The sequence below is a fragment of the Patella vulgata genome, chromosome 5 (assembly GCF_932274485.2).
Source record: "Patella vulgata chromosome 5, xgPatVulg1.2, whole genome shotgun sequence".
NCBI lineage: Eukaryota > Metazoa > Mollusca > Gastropoda > Patellidae > Patella > Patella vulgata.
The window spans coordinates 50706763-50728341 of record NC_065883.2 but is presented as its reverse complement, the minus strand read 5'-3'; the positions used below and the strand labels follow the sequence as shown (position 1 = coordinate 50728341).

Sequence of the window (21579 nt, the reverse complement as noted above, 5' to 3'; positions counted from 1 at the left end):
GGTTCTCAAGTTTTAAGCAAAGGAATAACTATACAACCCGCGGTTATTATTATTGACTGAATTATTATTGTGTACACCTATAGCCTCCTTTCAAATTTCCATCACGTATCAGTTTAGGATACAATTTGTATGTAGTTTATATCAATATCAAAACGCTGCAGCCCTCGGGGCCAATTAAATATTCAAGTCAGTTGGACAAACAACTGTGGTCTTAAATCCCATAAAAATGCAAGATTCTACTGGGTCGAAACAACTTCATTAATATCCAAGTAGGCCGAAACGACTCAAAGTCAAACTAGCGCCCCCGCCCAAATCGACTATTCCAGGTAACTAAGTCAAACATGGTTGATAATCAGTAGCGTGATGTAAACAAACCACGATTTTTCAAGAAAGAGAGGTTATATAGCTTGATCTGAAATTGGTTCCCTCGTGTAAGAAAGTAATGGGTATGTCAATAAGTTTTAGTTGTTTTAATTAAAAATTGAAGAAATGGCAAGCAATTTTCGTGTCGTAGTGTCACCTGGAACAGACAGTAGTGTAAAAACGGAAACACTATTGTTTTTGTTCGGATTATTATTCTTATTATTAGGGTTTCACACATGTTCCTGAAGCAACGACTGCGAGTTTTACAACATCTGGCCGTTCCTTGTTTACTTCACAATTCCCGAACTTATAGCTATGTTATCTACAGACACGGTGAGCAGTAGCGTCCAATCAGAGGTTGGGACATCGCGACCTCCACGGAAACCTTGACATTGAATGAACCTTGAACTTTGCAACTCGATTATCACAGGTAGACATTTTAGCTTGAAAGCGCGAGACTTGGTATTTCGATCGAGGAATCTGATTTGCTCACAAGTTGGGCTTGTACCCAATCGAAATTAGTGCCGCAATATGCAGGGTATTACGTGAAGGCCTTGATAAGATGTACGTAGTTAAAGCGAGATCAAGCCTTCTATTGAAGATAGTTTTCACACTGCATAGCTTGTGTGAAACACTATTGTTTTTGTTCGGATTATTATTCTTATTATTACTATTAGGGTTTCACACTGCGTAGCTTGTGTGAAACACTATTGTTTTTGTTCGGATTATTAGGGTTTCACACTGCGTCGCTTGCGTGAAACACTATTGTTTTTGTTAAGATTATTATTCTTATTATTAAAGGACAGTATTGGTGTCAGTCATTATCACATATGTGATAGAACTAATTAAACACGTTCCAAATATAATTTTAACACAGAGATCATTGCTACGATAGCTGAGTAATACAGGTTTCCTGAATCGGAAGTGACGAACGCCAAAGGAAAACACGAGTCATACCTCTATATAACTGACTGATGTGACGAGTGATAACAGATACACGGCCGAATTTCTGCTCACTAATAATTCCTTCCAAGACCAAAAGTTGTTGTGTGAGACTGTGAGAGGATATCTGACAATTCATAAAAAGAATTGACTGCCACTAGATAAGAGAACACGAAAGAAAAACAGAAAAAGTCTGTGCATTACCATGTTTTTATAAGGTATAGAATGAATATAAACAAGGCAATGTACGGACTATTTCTATTTTTCTTGTGTTCTCTTATCTAATGACACGCAATTACTTTATTGAATTGTCAGGTATCCTCTTACAGTCCCATATAACAACTTTTGGTCTTGGAAGGAATTATTAGTGAGCAGAATTTTTATCCGATTTTGTTGAAACTTGAAATTTAAGTTTATAACCCAAAGATCTGGGTTCCTTTCGATATTCGCGCATATCGGACCATAACTTCCTGAATTATGGCCCCTAATTGTACGAAAAATCATGTTTTTAGCTTGTGGACCCTATAGAAGTCATAATTTTTATCCGATTTAAAAACCCGTATAATTATATCACCGTTACACCCTAAGAACGACTGAGTTCGAATTTTGTGAAAATCGGCCCAAAATTGACAGACAAAATGTCCGCCGTTCATTCTCAAATAGCGTAAGAATATGGTATATCAAGGTTGTGGACCCTTTAGAGGTCACAATTTTTATCCGATTTTGTTGAAACTTGAAATGTAAGTTTATAACCCAAAGATCTGGGTTCCTTTTGATATTCGCGCATATCGGACCATAACTTCCTGAATTATGGCCCCTGATTGTACGAAAAATTTAGCTTGGGGACCCTATAGAGATCGAATTTCATGAAAATCAACCCAAAAATGACAGACAAAATGGTCGCCGTTCTTTCTCAAATAGCATAAAAATATGGTATATCAAGGTTGTTGACCCTATAAAGGTCACAATTTTTATCCGATTTTGTTGAAACTTGAAATGTAAGTGTATAACCCAAAGATATTGGACCGTAACTTCCTGAATTATGGCCCTTGATAGTAGGAAAAATCACTTTCTTGTTAGCTTGTTCTCTATCCATCTCTCGAAAATGTGGGCGCATCCTGCCTGGCAGCCGCTGGTTGTTAAAGTTATTATTAAGCTTTCATATTACATATGAAAGCTTATTGTTTTTGTTAAGATTATTATTGTTATTATTATTTTTTTTTTGTGTGTTTTATCCACAAATTGGATTTCTCAGAATCTAACCATAGGATCTTTCTGAAACTTTTACCTATCCCCCCAAAAATGGGTGGTGGCTGTTGATTAAATATATTTTCAAAACGTTTTACGCATCCGAAATCACAGAATTTTACGATCGAATGCATTTGATCTACAATGCTGTAATTTTGTGACTATTTGACCTATTTTACTAAATCTTTTTTCTTTGAGTACCTTGAGACAATTACTTCAAATCTGTAGATTCAGATTTTCGAATTTCGAAAATTCGTCGCAGTGATTTCGAACCTGTATTTATGACCAATTTGACCAGTTCTTTAATAGTTGTACGATTTTCATGAAATTTAGCATGTAAGTAGACCTTACCGATGCGACTTCAAAAATATGATTAGAAATTTGCTAAATTATCTCCCCTTAATGAAATTAAGGATCAAAATTTTCAAAAAAATCATCGAAATATAGGTCAGAATGACCTAATTTTTTTTTTCGATACTAGACAAGTAATTACTGATTCATATACAAAATATGGAGTTTGTCGATCGAACCGGAAATGCCACCATCTTGAAACGTGAAAAGTCTTAATAACTTTTGCGATATTGCACTTACAGACATGGGAGTTATATTTTCTGAATCCCTGAAGGAATCCCTAAAAAACGTTCAGAGCAGAATTTTGATTTAGGTCAACTGATGGCTGCCATTTTGAAGTGAATATGAAAAATAGCGAAAAATCGACATTTACGGTCTTCTAAACAAACACAATAGGGCATAGTATGTTCAATACATCTCCTATTTCTGAAATTAATACATTTCAGGATAGCCGGGATACGGGTCGAATGTTTGGTATTTGAATATTTCAAAAATTCGAATTTCGCCTTTGATGTTTTCCGTGCCGACAAGGTTGTTTTCGAAAGTAGACATGCGCGTCACAACCCTACTATCGTGCACACCAACTTGAAACTCACCGGGTATCTGGCTTATGGTCCCAAGCACAATTCCAAACAAGAAATTTTAGGGCCCGACCCATGGGGGGGGCGAGCGGTGGCCATTTTCCCGGGGGTACATAAAGTAAAACAAGAAAATAGAGATGGAACTAGGTATTCGATTTTAAACTGGAGATAATTTTTGTATGTGCCGAGGTCGGAAATGGGGGGTTAGCCGAAGTTTCGAAGAGATAGGTACATTTTGTAAAAAAATCCCTTAATAACAAACATAGTTAGATGCTTTTGACTTCGCGCATGCGCAACGCTGTAACCAAAGGTACCATGTCTACCAAATTCCGGCGAGGAACTTTTCACGTTGGTACCTAGGTGCCCTGAAAATTTCAAGGCGATACCTGCATTCCTTCAAGTCGTTTGTTCTTGGCACGGCTCCAGGTCGTTTTTTTTTCTAAGTCAATTTACGGCTTCCGGAAGGGGAAAAAGGGGGAATTTCGCCGCGACACCGATTGTCCGAAAACCATGAAATTTGGACACACTACGCCCATTACCACCCCGGACTCTGTGCTTCACCCCCAGTTTGATCTCATTAAAATAAAAAGAGTTTTAGCAAAAAAACGATTTTCGGAATTTAATATTGGTTTTAATTTATTTTGAAATTGCAAATGCAAAGAGATTTTATCGTCTCTTCCGTATGTGATAGGTATTAGTACTATACACATTATCCTTAAAAGTTAAAAGACAATTTTTTAAAATGACCGCAACGATGTATCGACACTAGAAACCGAAATCGTCTATTTTGACTGCTGAGGCATCCTTCCGGTGGTCGAAATCTCTGGAATTTTTAGCGGTTGGCTGCGCCGCGATGATATTTATCACATATTAAAAGGAGAAAGTGCTCAGATATCAAGAACAATAAAATACGGCAATTTTTTAAGCAAAAAAACCATTGATGGGTGGGGGTGGGTTTCGAATTTATTTTCAACGTTCTCTGAATTCCACACTCTTCTATTTTTAATATGTAATAGCTAGAATCCCAAGGTACATTCCGTGCAAATTTGAAGGCAATCGGACAAAGGGAACGTTGCCTGGGCAGAGCAAATCAATCCCGGTTGCGAAATTTTCTCATTCTTCAACATTATTATAATATTGTAATATTAGATCCATCCGGGTCCCCGATCTACCGTCACTTACGAAACCACTCCGAAATATACCCAAAATCCCAAAATCGACCTTAATTTTTTTGGGACTTCGCGCATGCGCCACGCTGGAACCAAAGGTACCATGACTAAAAAATTCCGGCTAGGAACTTTTCACGTTTCGTTCAGGTTGTTTGTTCTTCACGCAGTTCCTGTTGTTCGGCTTTTTCCGCCATTTACGGCTTCAGTAAGTGCGAAAAAAGGGGAATTTCGCCACAACACCGACACCGATTGTCCGAAAACCATGAAATTTGGACACAATACTCCCATTACCATCCCGGACTTTGTGCCTTACTCCCATTTTGATCCGATTATAAAAAAAATTAGTTTTAGCAAAAATAAAAGATTTTCGGTCAACTGATGGTCTCCATTTGGAATTGAATATGAAGAACAGTGAAAAATCCACATGAACAGACGTGAAAATAAACACAATAGGCTGTAATATGTTCAATGCGCTCTTATTTCTGAAATTAATGCATTTCAGGATAGCTCGAGATCAAGATCGATTTTTTGGTGTTTGAAAATTTTCAAAATATTGTATTTCGCCTATGACCTTTTACGTACCGACAAAGTTGTTTGCAGGACAATTTATGCCTTTAATTTTCAAAATTTACAAATTTAACCTAAATATTCGAACAGCTAAGGTCAATCTGATTCAAAAAATATTAGTTCCGTCCAAAGTTATTCCATTTATTTTTTTTGATATTTTCCTGCCACTTTTTAGTTCTTACCCGCATTTTCATTTCATGTTCTCATCTGTCCCGTTTTTAAACGTTTTGATCCATTTTTCTGAAACTTCTGGAACGGAAAGTCATTCCGATTACAGCAATCCAAGTCTCGGTTATTTCTCTTTAGTTTTCAGATTATTTGTTTGCCCGGGTGCAATGTTTCTCACTATATTTAGACTTGTAACTTTTTCACCGATTTTGATAATTATTTTTTGTTGTTCTTTTTTCTTTTAAGATACTTGATATAATCCATGTCACGTGACGATGAATATGAAAGCTTTCATATCTGCATGGGACAGTAGCAGACCTAGTTATTATTTTTTTATTTTTTTTTGTGTTTTGTCCACAAATCGGATTTCTCAGAATCTAACCATAGGATCTTTCTGAAAATTTTACCCATCCACCCCAAAATGGGTGGTGGCTGTTGATTAAATATATTTTCAAAACGTTTTTCGAATCCGAAATCACCGAATTTTACGCACAAATGCATTTGACCTACATTGCTGTAACTTTAAGACTGTTTGACCTATTTTACTAATTCTTTTTTTCTTTGAGTACCTTGAAACATTTACTTCAAATCTGCAATTTCGGATTTTCGAATTTCGAAAATTCGTCGCTGTGATTTCGAACCGGAAGTTGAGACCAACTTGACAACTTCTTTAATAGTTGCGCAATTTTCATGAAATTTAGTATGTAAGTAGATCTTACAGATGCGACTTAAAAGATGTCATTAGAATTTTTCTAAATTATCTCCCCTTGATGAAATTATGGATCAAAGTTTTAAAAAAAATGGACGAAATACAGGTCAGAGTGCCTTGATTTTTTTTTTCTGTACTAGCTAAGAAAGGACTGATGTGTACACAAAATATGAAGTCTGCCGATTGAACCTGAAGTGCAACCATCTTGAAAGGTGAAAAATCCATAAGGCTTTTGCAGTATTTTACTTACAGACATGGGAGTTTTATTTTCTGAATCCTTGAAGGAATGCCTAAAAATCTATCTAATCAGAATTTTGATATCGGTCAACTGATGGTCACAATTTTGAACTGAATATTAGAAAAAGTGAAAAATCGACAATAACGGACATGAAAATGAAAACAATAGGCCGTAGTTTGAAGAATATGTCTCCTATTTCCAAAATGAATACATTTCTGGATAGCCGGGATCAGGGTCGAATTTATAGTATTTGAAAATGTCACAATTTCAAGTTTTGCCTTTGAGGTTTTTGTTGCTGACAAAGTTGTTTACGAGTGAAAAATCGCATTAACTTCGCGAGTTTCTGACCCATTTTAATGATTTTTTTTTATCCTGTTCACATTCTTTATATGGCTCATGACATGTGACAGGAAGTGATTGTGAATATGAAAGCTTTAATATCTGCTTAGCAGATCTAGTTATTATTATTATTATTATTCAAATTCCATTTTGATTAGATCTCGGTAACTGCTTGTCACATCGTTTTGATTTCTTCAGTTTTACTGGGAAAGTGGGTGTGACTTAGAGGATAAAGCTATTTTGAACGTTCTGCGACAATGCGAAATGTCTGAAATCACCGAAGCTATCGTTTTTAAAAATATTGCAGTAATTTTAACAATAATTGTTGGATTTTAACTTTTGATACATTTTGGCATAGCTGGAGACAGGGCTCATAGCTACGCTATTTTAGATTTTCGGCAAATCATGGCAGATATTAGGCGCCAAATTTAGAAAATATAAATTTTTACAAAACTTTTTTATTTATGAATATTTTTTAGTCATGTTTTACACAGAATTAAAGAGTCATCTAACTTGAGCAAAAATGTGAATTTTTTTTTCTCAGTAATTTTCCTTGGCCGCCATTGGTTAATTCAGTTTTTCAGGCCTAGATTAATTATTTATTGTTCGATTTGTATAAAACAAAGTTCATATGCTCTGTTGTCTCAATTGTCATTTTTATACGCCCCTGTCCGTCCGTCCACAATTGTTTGTGAACAATCTACAGGTCACAGTTTTTATCCGATTTCAATTATACTTGAAATATGGGTTTATCTCCAAAAGATCTTGGCTGCTTTCGATATTGGCATGTATCGGATCGAAACTTCATGGATTATGGCCCCTGTTTGTACGAAAAATCACGTTTTTAGCTTGTGGACACTATAGAGGTCACAATTTTTATCCAATTTTGTTGAAACTTCAAATATAAGTTGATAACCCAAAGATCTCGGTTCCTTTCGATATTCGCGCATATCGGACCGTAACTTCCTGAATTATGGCCCCTGATTGTACAAAAAATCACGTTTTTAGCTTGTGGACCCTATAGAGGTCATAATTTTTATCCGATTTAAAAAACCGTTTTATTATATCACCGTTACACCCTAAGGATGGCCGAGTTCGAATTTTGTGAAAATTGACAGACAAAATGGCCGCCGTTCGTTCTCAAATAGCGTAAAAATATGGTAAATCAAGGTTGTGGACCCTATAGAGGTCACAATTTTTATCTGATTTTGTTGAAACTTGAAATGTAAGTTTATAACCCAAAGATCTCGGTTCCTTTCGATATTCGCGCATATCGGACCTTAACTTCCTGAATTATGGTCCCTGATTGTACGAAAAATCACGTTTTTAGCTTGTGGACCCTATATAAGTCATAATTTTTATCAGATTTAAAAAAACGTATTATTATGTCACCGTTACACCCTAAGGACGACGGAGTTCGAATTTCGTGAAAATTGGCCCAAAATTGACAGACAAAATGGCCGCCGTTCGTTCTCAAATAGCGTAAAAATATGGTATATCAACGTTGTGGACCCTATAGAGGTCACAATTTTGATCCGATTTTGATGAAACTTGAAATACATATTTATAACCCAAAGATCTTGGTTCCTTTCGATATTCGCACATATTGGATCATAACTTCCTGAATTATGGCCCTTGATTGTACGAAAAAATCACTTCTTTTTTGGAGCTTGTTCTCTGTCCATCTCTTGCAAAATGTGGGCGTATCTTGCATGGCAACCGCTTGTTTGCTAATTTTGTGAAAAGAGCCATATTTCGCCGTGGACACGTGCATAATTTGCGACATTAACCTAAATAATGGTGGGGATGTTGTCAAGCTCACCACCAAGGGATGGAATGTAGTCAATCAGGCTGCTCAGCTTCACCAGTTGGACATTTCGGTCACTCCTAATGCTCATGTGCATGTACAGTTCAGGCCCCGAGTTCGCAAAGCATTCTCAGACTTAAGTTGAGAATTTACTCAAACTTGTTCACCTTATTTTAACTAATATATAGCCCTTTATAAAACTTTTGTTGTTTTAATGTATCAGATACATCAATAAGAAACGGTGCAAAGTTTTGTGTTTCTGCATCAAAGATATTTCTCATAAACAGTGGTTGAAAGTTGAGCAAATTCTCAACATAAGTCTGAGAATGCTTTGTGAACTCGGGGCCTGATAGAATTTCACTCACCAGATTGGATTCCAGTCCAGTCAGTCAGTGTTACAAAACAAACTAGTTCTTAGCCCGCTTATTCTTAGTTCTTAAAGACACCAGAACTCGTGTCAAACCCGCTTATTCGGTATCAAAGCAGTTAGTCTGGTCGTCAAAACTCAATATTTCGAGTGAATCTGGAAATTGTCTATCAATGTTTTTTTAGGATTGATTTTAGTAGCCTATGGCGTCCTCTTTCAGAATCTGTCGGGTGAACTCCGGTCACCCTTGAGCGTTTTGCGAAATTCAAGATGGCGTCCAAGACGGCCGCCATTTCAAATAATCCCCCATAACTCCCATAGTATTTATTCTAGGACGATAATTTTTGGGTCTAAACATATGTTACTCGGGTCAAGGAATACACTGAAATCATTCATTATGTAGTGGGGTGATTGGATGATAGTAAAATCTAAAATGCCAGACAATATGGTCCTTTAACTCGTTGGCGGCGGCTGAGACAAACAACATATTTCAGGATAAAGGAGCATATGAGTGATGTGATAACATTACATACATGCCTATTTGGGGCTTCAGGGATACATGGGCTGGCCCCGAAAGGGAGACACAAGTTGTATTGTGAACATTTAAACAAACAAATTCTACCCACAAAACACGAAAATAACCCCCACAAAACTAGGCAATATTCAGTTTAATCCTTTGGTCTTATTTCTGGCTGCAACCTAAGACAGTACAAGCACAAAATACTGTACATTCTAAATCATCCGTAGTGCATCTACAAGCAAGCGTACTGCATGGGGTGTCATTCTTGTATCCCCATCTGATGAGACACATGACAGATGAATGATTTCGGTGTATTCCTTGGCCCCAAAACCATACGGTTAGACATCAAAATTATCATCCTAGAATAAAATAGTATGGGGGTTATAGGTGATTATTTGAAATGACGGCCGTCTTGGACGCTATCTGGAATTTCTCAAAACGCTCAAGGGTGACCCAGGTTCAACCGGCAGATTTTTAAAGAGGGCACCGTAGGCTACTAAAATCAATCATTAAAAAATCTTTGTGTACAACTTCCAGTTCAGCTATAGTTCTGCCAGACTAAGTGTTTTGACGTCAAAATAACGTCAGTGTGACGTCATTATGTCACAATTCCGTCATGATGTCACACCATGACCTGCTGGCGTCGTGATAACCTTTTTTTCCGATTTGTTGGTATCACTTTTGTATCTAATGATAATACATTTATATGCTCTAAAACGAGCCGTTTCCAAGATATGGAGGACAGAAACTCCAATTGGCAGCCATCTTGGATTTATGCTAATTATGAAAAACGCTACAGGGTTTCAGCGGACAATTTTGAGTTGGGAGTCCTTTAGACATCCCTTTACCATATTTCAGTGAAAGAAATTCTTTTGCAATTTGTTCTCGGTACTTGACAAACAGAAATTATATCTCTCCGTCTACTATAGAGGTCACAATTTTTATCCGATTTTGTTAAAACTTGAAATGTTAGTTTATAACCCAAAGATCTCGGTTCCTTTTGATATTCGCGCATATCAGACCGTAACTTCCTGAATTATGGCCCCTGATTGTACGAAAAATCCCGTTTTTAGGTCATAATTTTTATCCGATTTTAAAAAACATATTATTATATCACCATTACACCATAAGGACGGCTGAGTTCGAATTTCGTGAAAATCGGCCCAAAACTGACAGACAAAATGGCCGCCCTTTGTTCTCAATAGTGACCCTATAGAGGTCATAATTTTTATCCGATTTAAAAAACCGTATAATTATATCACCGTTACACCCTAAGGACGACTGAGTTCGAATTTCGTGAAAATCGGCCCAATATTGACAGACAAAATGGCTGCCCTTGTTCTCAAATAGCGTAAAAATATGGTATATCAAGGTTGTGGACCCTATAGAGGTCACAATTTTTATCCGATTTTGTTGAAACTTGAAATGTAAGTTTATAACAAAAAAATCTCGGTTCCTTTCAATATTCGCGCATATCGGACCGTAACTTACTGAATTATGGCCCCTGATTGTACAAAAAATCACGTTTTTAGCTTGTGGACCCTATAGAGGTCATAATTTTTATCTGATTTAAAAAAACGTATTATTATATCACCCTTACACCCTAAGGATAGCTGAGTTCGAATTTTGTGAAAATCGCCCCAAAATTGACAGACAAAATGGCTGCCGTTCGTTCTCAAATAGCGTAAAAATATGGTATATCAAGGTTGTGGACCCTATAGAGGTCACAACTTTTATCCGATTTTGGTGAAACTTGAAATGTAAGTTTATAACCCAAAGATCTCGGTTCCTTTCGATATTCGCGCATATCGGACCGTAACTTCCTGAATTATGGCCCTTGATTGTAGGAAAAATCACTTTCTTGCTAACGTGTTCTCTATCCATCTCTCGAAAATGTGGGCGTATCCTTCCTGGCAGCCGCTGGTTAGCTTGTGGACCCTATAGAGGTCATAATTTTTATCCGATTTAAAAAAACGTATTATTATATCACCGTTACACCCTAAGGACGACTGAGTTTGAATTTCGTGAAAATCTGCCCAAAATTTACAGACAAAATGGCTGCCCTTCGTTCTCAAATAGCATAAAAATTTGGTATTTCAAGGTTGTGGACCCTATATAGGTCACAATTTTTATCCGATTTTGTTGAAACTTAAAATGTAAGTTTATAACCCAAAGATCTCGGTTCCTTTCGATATTCGCGCATATCGGACCGTAACTTCTCGAATTATGGCCCGTGATTGTACGAAAAATCGCGTTTTTAGCTTGTGGACCCTATAGAGGTCATAATTTTTATCCGATTTAAAAAAACGTATTATTATATCACTGTTACACCCCAAGGACAGCTGAGTTCTGAAATAGCGTAAAAATATGGTATATCAAGGTTGTGGACCCTCTAGAGGTCACAATTTTTATACGCCCACATTTTCATGTGGACGTATTATGCCATCGCCCCTGTCCGTCCGGACGTCTGGGCGTCCATCCGTCCACAATTGTTTGTGGACTCTCTACAGGTCACAATTCTTATCCGATTTCGACGAAACTTGAAATATAGGTTTATCCCCAAAAGATCTCGGCTGCTTTCGATATTGGCATGTATCGGATCGAAACTTCATGGATTATGGCCCCTGTTTGTACGAAAAATCACGTTTTTAGCTTGTGGACCCTATAGAGGTCACAATTTTGATCCGATTTTCTTGAAACTTGAATTGTAAGTTTATAACCCAAAGATCTCAGTTCCTTTCGATATTCGCGCATATCGGACAGTAACTTCCTGAATTATGGCCCAAAATTGACAGACAAAATGGCCGCCGTTCGTCACAATTTTTATCCGATTTTGGTGAAACTTGAAATGTAAGTTTATAACCCAAAGATCTCGGTTCCTTTCGATATTCGCGCATATCGGACCGTAACTTCCTGAATTATGGCCCCTGATTGTACGAAAAATCACGTTTTTAGCTTGTGGACCATATAGGTCATAATTTTTATCCGATTTAAAAAAACGTATTGACAGACAAAATGGCTGCCGTTCGTTCAGTTCCTTTCGATATTTGCGCATATCGAATTGTAATTGTCCCCCGCCTTTCGAAGAAAGCAGGGGACTATTAAAATGGGTCTGTCTGTCTGTCTGTCCGTCTGTCCGTCCGTCCGTCCGTCCGTCCGTCACACTTTTTGGGACACAATAACTCTCTTCCTAATTGAGCTAGAATGTTCAAACTTGGTGTATGTGTTTATTAGGTCAATGCCTTGATGGAGTTCGAAGATGAGCATTTTCCGCTTAGGGTAAGCAGAGATAAGCAATTTGATTGGTTGATGCTTTGGGACACGATAACTCTCTTCCTAATTGGGCTAGAATGTTCAAACTTGGTGTATGTGTTGATTAGGTCAATGCCTTGATGGAGTTCGAAGATGAGCATTTTCCGCTTAGGGTAAGCAGAGATAAGCAATTTGATTGGTTGATGCTTTGGGACACGATAACTTTTAATTGAGCTAGAATGTTCAAACTTAGTGTATGTGTTTATTAGGTCAATGCCTTGATGGAGTTCGAAGATGAGCATTTTCCACTTAGGGTAAGCAGAGATAAGCAATTTGATTGGTTGATACTTTGGGGCACGATAACTCTCTTCCTAATTGAGCTAGAATGTTCAAACTTGATGTATGTGTTGATTAGGTCAATGCCTTGATGTAGTTCGAAGATGAGCATTTTCCGCTTAGGGTAAGCAGAGATAAGCAATTTGATTGGTTGATGCTTTGGGACACGATAACTTTAGTTCTAATTAAGTGAGATTGATGAAACTTGGTGTATAGATTTATTATATGAATACCTTAACTAAGTTCGATAATGAACATTTTTTGCTGAGGGTAAGCAGAGTGATAAGCAATTTGATTGGTAGAAACTTTGGAACACAATAACTCTCCTTCTAATTGAGGTAGAATGTTCAAACTTGGCATAGGTGTCTATTAGGTGAATGTTTAAACTTGATGTGTATGTAGATGTTCATTAGGTGAATGTCTTGACTGAGTTCAATAATTAACATTTCGAGCTGAAGCTAAGCAGAGCTAATCGATTTCATTTGTCGATGGTTTGGGACAAGATAATCTTGATTCTATCTGATAGAGAGTGATGAAACTTAGTGAAAAAAATAAATGTGCGATTAATTAATATGTGTCATCTATTTATTTTGCAATTTCGGCGGGGGACATCAGCCTCACTGTTGGCTTGTTTCCTGAATTATGGCCCTTGATTGTAGGAAAAATCACTTTCTTGTTAGCTTGTTCTCTATCCATCTCTCGAAAATGTAGGCGTAACCTGCCTGGCAGCCGCTGGTTATCCAATTTTGTTGAAACTTGAAATGTAAGTTTATAACACAAAGATATCAGTTCCTTTCGACATTCGCGCATATCGGACCATAACTTCCTGAATTATGCCCCCTGATTGTAGGAAAAATCACTTTCTTTTTAGCTTGTTCTCTATCCATCTCTCGAAAATGTGGGCGTATTCTGCTTGGCAGCCGCTGGTTTAAATTGATATTTGTCAAGTTCAATTTTTCGGCACATTTCGCTTGCATAACCACTCTGGGTTTGAGGAATTTAAAAAGAAATTATTTATCCTCCCACCACTGAAAGACACTCAGTACGCTATATCGCTCTCCGATAATTCCTGAAGAACACGCCAAATTTAATTCTGTTAATCGTGTCATTTTGCCTTGGCCGATTTTAAGTATGATTTTGTCTGACATATTTACCATTGAACCAAACTGCATTGGTTTCTTTTGGAATTTGTTTAGGACCCGCAAAGCGTTATACCAAGAAAAAATAAAATGTTTTGTTAAGTAAACTATATGACGCCATGACGTCATAGTTTTTATGGCATCATAGTTTGGACCCAAAATGGCGCCTGTAAATGAGTTGTCGTAACTTTCCCTATACAGGGCTTTGCGGCCGTCCATCGCCCACAATTTCTTGTGAACGCTCTAACACCAAAAGTTAACATCCAATTGTTTTAAAATTGATATATGTTGTTTACATTAGTGAGATGAAGAAGCCTATTTAATTTTAATAATTTCCGTTCATAAAGTCTAGAGTTATGGCCCCTGTTTCACTTTGTTGAACCTTGTGAACGCTCTAATGCCAAAAGTTAACATCCAATCTTTGTGAAATTTATATGCAATATTTAGATTAGGGAAACGAAGAAGCCTATTGAATTTCAGCAATTTCAATTTATTACTTCTAGAGTTATGGCCCTTGTTTCACTTTGTTTAACCCTGTGAACTCTCTAACCCCAAAAGTTATCATCCTATCTTTCTGAAATTGATATGCATTATTTAAATTAGTGAAACGAAGAAGCCTATTTAATTTCAATAATTTCCGTTTATAATGTCTAGAGTTATGGCCCTTGTTTCACTTTGTTGAACCTTGTGAACGCTCTAATGCCAAAAGTTAACATCCGATTTTTGTGAAATTTATATGCAATATTTAAATTAGGGAAACGAAGAAGCCTATTGAATTTCAACAAATTCCGCTTATTATTTCTAGAGTTATGGCCCATGTTTCACTTTATTGAACTTTGTGAATGCTCTAACATCAAAAGTTATTTTCCGATCTGTATGAAATTTACATGTGTCATTTAAATTAGTAAAGAGAAGAATCCTATTGAATTTCAGGAATTTCCATTTACTACTTCTAGAGTTACGGCCCTTGTTTCACTTTGTTCAACCTTGTTAATGCTCGATTGATGAAATTTATCATATGTATGAAATTTATATGCATCATTTAAATTTGTGAAACGAAAAAGCCTGTCAAATTTCAACAATTTCTGTAGATTACTTCCAGAGTTGAGACCCTTGTTTCAATTTGTAGAACCTTGTGAACCCTCAAACGGCAAAAATTATAATCTGATCTGTATAGAACTGTCTTGTAAAGGCCCCCCAATTACCTATAAACAAATAAATATGTGACAACTCTTGTCGACCGATCGGACGATTTAGCCGATATGGGCGTATGTTTCGTTGCCTGGCAACCTATCTTTTAAATTTTGATTTCATTTTCGAGCTAATTCGATTAAGAGGTGAAAAAAGGTGTAAAATTGACCTATTTACAACCCATTCAGGATTTTCATATTTTAAAATATTTCTAGGTAACTTTTATAAACTTGTAGCTATAATCCATACAAAGAAAATGTATGTTAAAATTAGTTTGTAATATAAGCAGTTACCTAGAAATGGGCAATTTTGCATAAGTCACTGTTTTCGTTATTTTATCTGTAAAATAGTCGATTGTTATTGGTTGATGCTTTGGGACACGATAACTTTAGTTCTAATTAAGTGAGAGTGATGACACTTAGGATAAGCAGAGTGATAAGCAATTTGATTGGTTGAGACTTTGAAACACAATAATTCTCCTTCTAGCTGAGGTAGAATGTTCAAACTTGGTGTAGGTGTTCATTAGGTGAATGCCTTGATGGAGTTTGATGATAAACATTGTCTGCTTACGGTAAGCAGAGATAAGCAATCTGATTGGTTGATGCTTTGGGGCCAATAACTTTGGTTTTAATTAAGCGAGAGTGATGAAGCTCTGAGTATAGATTCATTCTATCATTACCTTGACTAAGTTTGATGATGATACTTTTCTGCTTAGGCTTAGGATCGATAAGCAATTTGATTGGGCAAGACTTTAGAACATAACAACATTGCTTTTAATTGAGGTAGAATGTTTAAACTTGATGTAGATGTTGATTAGGTGAATGTCTTGACTGAGCTCAACGATTAGCATTTCGAGCTAAAGCTAAACAGAGTTAAGCAATTTCATTGGTCGATGCTTTGGAACAAGATAACCTTGATTCTATCTGATAGAGAGTGATGAAACTTAGTGTATAGTTGATAATCAGTTTGATTGCTTGATACTTTTGAAAAAAAAAAATGTGCTATTAATTAATATGTGTCATCTATTTATTTTGGGATTTCGGCGGGGGACATCAGTCTCATAGTTGGCTTTTTCAACCATATTTTCTACAAACTGACTTGCTCGGATCAGTTCGTCATAAGAATCATTTCACAACATTGCACAAAATGAATGCCAGTTTGTGAACACGTGGTTACTAAAATGTAATGCACGTGCAACTTATGACTTGTTTTTTTAATTTTGTCATATCAGTCGCACTGCCGATATTGGCTAAACCATTGTCTTATAGGCGAAATCAATTAGGGTAGATTTAACATTGATGTAAGACAAATATTACCCTAATACCCTTGGTTAGGGTAAATATTTATCGTTTAGTGTCAAGTGAACCAATACAAGCAAGCAGTATTTGTGGTAATATGATGAACAATTGTTTGCAGGGTTCGAAGTCAGTGAATTAATCAACCATGTCACCTGTACCAGAAGATGATATTAAGGATCCTACTCATGATGATATAGATACAGTTGAAAATATGGAATTTCCAGAGGTCATACTACCCCATGGAACCTCTGATAGTGATGATGATGATGATGGTGGGGAAGACTTGGGAAGTTATCAGTTGCTACCACAAGATCCAAATGATGCTACAGTAGGGCTTGACTATAGTTTATCAAATGATGAAGAAACAGAAAATGAACAGACCTGGAGAACAAGTGAACCTGCTGACAGTCAACAACCACATTTATCACAGTATCCAGACGGAACAGCACCTTCATATCTTCAGGTAAAAAATACACAAATAATATATAGATAGATACATTTCCCTGTGTAACGAGTCATCATAACTAATCATTGAAGTAGTACTACTTGTTGAAGTATCTACACTGGAAGCCGCTCATGAAATTATTTTGACGGAAATTTATATTTAGATTAGAAATGCTCAACGAAGGCATTTTTTTTTAAAGGTTTTTTATTATTTTTTTTTGCTGATTTTAGTCAGAATAAGGAACACATCGATGCCTTCAAAATGGCATAATAAAAATTTTTTGTGACGGCTTCTGGAAATTACAGAAGCCTTCCGATTTTTCCCGAACATGAATAGTTCTCTCCATTTTAAAAATAGACTAAAAATGACATATGGTGGTGTTACCCCCAGATATTATCTTTCATTTTCAGAGACCTTGCTCATTAACATTTACAACCGTTTGGCCGCCATATTGGATTTTACAATAAACCTTCAAATCGATATTCAGTCACCATTTTGATTTTGATTTTCGCAAAAAAAAATTTTTCTTTTGAACTTATTCCAAATGGCAACAATTCTCGGGGAGCCGATGATTGAATTTCAATTTGTTTACTTCCGGTTTCACTTTGAAATTTTTTCGACTTTTGAAGAACTTACTGACCTCACCTATCAATGACCCTTGAACTTTGCATATGATGACCCTGACGTCTACTAACAACTGATATCAAAAAGGTTGGCCTTGAAGTATAACTTTGGTTTTGTTAAGAGTATTGGATGCTACTATACTCAGTAATTCATGGTGTAACTTGAATGTTGACGTGACAAGACGTGACATGATATGACATTATGGATAGCGTATAATATACAGTAGCGCTACTGTCTGCTACAGAATGAAGTATTCTCAAACAAAATTTACAAGGATTCAATAAGACCAAAAGGGAGGAAAAAATATTTGGATTTATCATACGTTACTTTCTGCGTAACGCTACAGTCCGCAGTGGTACTACATGGCACAATTCACCTGTTAGCGAAAGCCATCAGCTATCAATAGAGGTCAATGATATACATAGAATGACATACCGTTTACCTAAGATACCCTCAAATATTGATATGATATGATAGTTCTACATTCGTAAGTAAAAATACTAGATTTAATACTGATCAATATCTGGTAATAATAATATATATAGAGAGAGAAAGAGAGAGAGAGAGAAAAAATTGAGTTTGTGCTGTGTCCAAGGGAATCAAACCACTGACCTATGCACCAAAAGTGTTGCCAACACCAGTCGAGCACTTTGTCGACTGAGCTTTACATGTGCCTTATATCTGATAACCTGGAACTGTACAATTACTCACATAGCGACTAATAGTAATTGAAGGTTTCAACCTATGTAAAGAAACTGGTTCAATAGTTTTTGTGTAGCGGAAGTATAAGCACTTTCTCATCAGTATCGGGAAAATAAATAAGTTAAGAATCATTAATGGTTTTGTTATCATACATAAGCAATCCTTGCTACAAAGTCTGATGTGAAGGTAGATGAAGACATCTGCAGAAACCAGATTATGAGCCACCTGCACAAGATGCAGATAAACAATTTGTCCTTGATGGTGGAGCTTTTTTTTACAACGTCTAACTTTGCCACAGGGTGCAACATACATTGCAATTATACAGCTGTATGCCATCTATGTGTCAATGAAGTTTGGGTCAGCCACTATTGTATCTGATGGTTATGATCCATCAACCAAAGATGCAGGGGTGGGGGGGGTGAGGTGGCTGACCAAATGGTTAGCGTGTGTGAGCTGTATCATAAGGTTTGTCATTGAGTCAACTGCCGTGGTTTCGATTATCTGGTTGTATGTGACAAGAAGTAGGCTCGTCTGTCCAACCTTGTGTGTTTTCTACGGGTCCTCCGGTTTCCTCCCACTGCTAAAGACCCCTACGCGCAAGTGAATGGTTGAAATAAAGTTAAATCATATGTTAGTCCCGAAGTGGCCTAGTTTGTGTCGAGTGGACGTTAAACCCTATTTCTCTCTCTCTCCCAAAGATGAAACTCATCGCAGAAGAAAAAGTACTGTTGGAGGTGACATTACTTTCACAGACAACATGGTGTTGTGTTCCCGAAAGGAGGACTTCCTTGCTAATGAGAATAACAAGCAATGCTTTATACCTTCTGGCCAAATATGAATACCAGCTGTATTATGATTCACTAAGAGAAACATTTGTGAATTGTCAACTTTTAGGAGATGGTAAAAAAGCTTTGAAAACCTTTGTTATTGTATGGAAATGCAAATTTTCAAAATTTTTGGTATTGGGATTTCTAACCATATTAGACAATAAATGAAATTGGGTTTATTGTCCTACTTTTCTAATGAAGACAAGCATATGCAATGCAGTGTGATATGAGAGAAATTTTGCCTGGATCATTGTGCTACGGCCTATACTTATTTCAAATTCAAACTGTTAAGGGTTATTTTACGTGCACGATAATGTGTACACAGTACCTCAGTTTTTCGTGTCATCTGAATGACTATATGTTGTCCCTTGCCAGGCCCTCCATCCTGCACCACTGACAAGGGGGAAACCATGCCAGAAAATCCTGATGGACACAGGACCTCCAGATTAGCAAGCCAACATCTTAGTCACTGAGTCACCGCAGCTTCCCAAGACTAAACAACACTTACTCTTCCTGTGCTTATATGGTCCAAATTAAAATGATTAATAAACCTCAAATTGTGTTTTATTATGCTCAATAGCTAAATGCCACTTAAAGCAATAATTTCATATTTTCTAAGTCAAAACATAATTATTTCTATGTCTTTTGCTCAATAGGTTGTCAACTCACTATTATACCATCATAGGTATTATTCTCCCATTTAAAAATCCTTTGACCCCGGAAATAATAACACAATTACCTCCCTTGTTTTTCTATTCCGCCCATGGAATAGCTATCTTCAAATGTTTGAATTTGAAGTTGAAAATGATATTTTTGCCAATTTCTCAACTGGCAATAGTGAATTAAAGGATTAATAGGATTATTCTTTAACAAGGTAGGTCTGTTTATAGATACCATCTATTTTAAGGCTTTATTTTAATACATTTTAAAAATATAACTTAAAAATATGAAATTGCAACTTTAAGGATTATAGTGTTTATGTTCAAAAGACAAAGAAGCCTCTTGATTTTTAGCAATTTCCAATAATTAGTTCTAGAATCATTGCCCTTAACCACTTTGAAAATATTTGAATAACCACTTTGAAAATATTTGTGGCTTTATATATATACATTTATTTAAGAGATGAAGAAGCCAAGAAATACTTTCCACGTCATTGCCCATGATCACTTTTTAAAATCTTGGTTTTTTTTTCTGATTGATTTGAAATTGATACAGCATCTTTGTTCAATGAGTCTAATAAGCTTATTTCTGTTAATTAATTAATGTGTTTTTAATCTTGATCAGTTATATTAGTGCCTTATAAATGCTCCCATTACCTATAAAAGTTTAAATATCAACTTTTGGATGACTTAACTGCTGTTGGTGTAGGTTTTGTTATTTGGCAAACTATCTTATGAATTCTTCAATTTCCTACAGCAAAAAAAAACAAATATGTAGCAAACCTTTGTGGACAGCTCAGACAACTTAGCTGGTTTGGGCACATGATTCGTTGACTGGCAGTCAATCTTTTTTTCAGGTGCCAGATTTGCCAAGAGCTGATAAAAAAGATCTTCTATGGAATCAGACCAAGAAAGCTTCTGATTCAATAATAATGGATGATGGTGGGTATTTTATAGACTTTTCAGTTTGTCACTCCATCAACAACTGGCTCATAGATGCTTCAGTATTGGTGTCATGAGGGATAAACCCTATCGATTTTCAGCGCTCCACGGTCAAGAGTTACTCCACTGTGTCAAGACAAATGACCAAGTTATTTTAAGTGGAAATTAAATACTCATTTCTTTCATGTTTTGATTTCTACAGTATGGTTTAAGATGATATACTGAATTGTATACAATCACCCATTGAACACAACTTTTGTGCCAGATAAATTTTCTGAACTGAAAATGTTTACCTTCATTAATTACTTACACAATTATAAGAATTTAATTATCTTTATTTCTAAAATATATTTCAGAACATGCAGCTGAAATTAAAGCAGCAATGGCAGGTTTCCAGCTACCTGTCTCTCATGTACCGGAGTGGGCAAAAAATGTTTCTGATGATCAGTGGAAAGACAAAGTGGTTTCACAAATGTTATCTCCCCTTGCATCTTCTACTAGTAAAGATCATACATCAGCATGTTCTACTAGTAAAGATCATAAATCAGCATGTTCTACTAGTAAAGATCATACATCATCATGTTCTACTAGTAAAGATCATACATCATCATGTTCTACTAGTAAAGATCATACATCGTCATGTGGATGAAATGAAGATAAATTACAGACAGCTGTGAATGTGATAAAAACTTTCCATATTTGTTTGGGTTTTTTAATGGGGCAGTGCAAGTTTGATTGAAATGTATATTTCAATGCTGCTTTCAGACTTTACAATAAAATACGGAAAATAATATG

The 21579-nt window shown here is 36.2% G+C and overlaps 1 long non-coding RNA gene across 2 annotated transcripts in view; it reads left to right on the top strand.

The window, feature by feature from the left end:
• Positions 1 to 21579, top strand: part of LOC126821205 (uncharacterized) — a 25112-nt gene extending 3533 nt beyond the window's left edge. For both annotated transcript variants that reach the window (XR_007680341.2, XR_007680340.2), the window contains exons 2-4: positions 16704 to 17048; positions 20700 to 20784; positions 21141 to 21579. This is a non-coding gene — a long non-coding RNA (uncharacterized LOC126821205). The remainder of the gene's footprint in view (positions 1 to 16703; positions 17049 to 20699; positions 20785 to 21140) is intronic.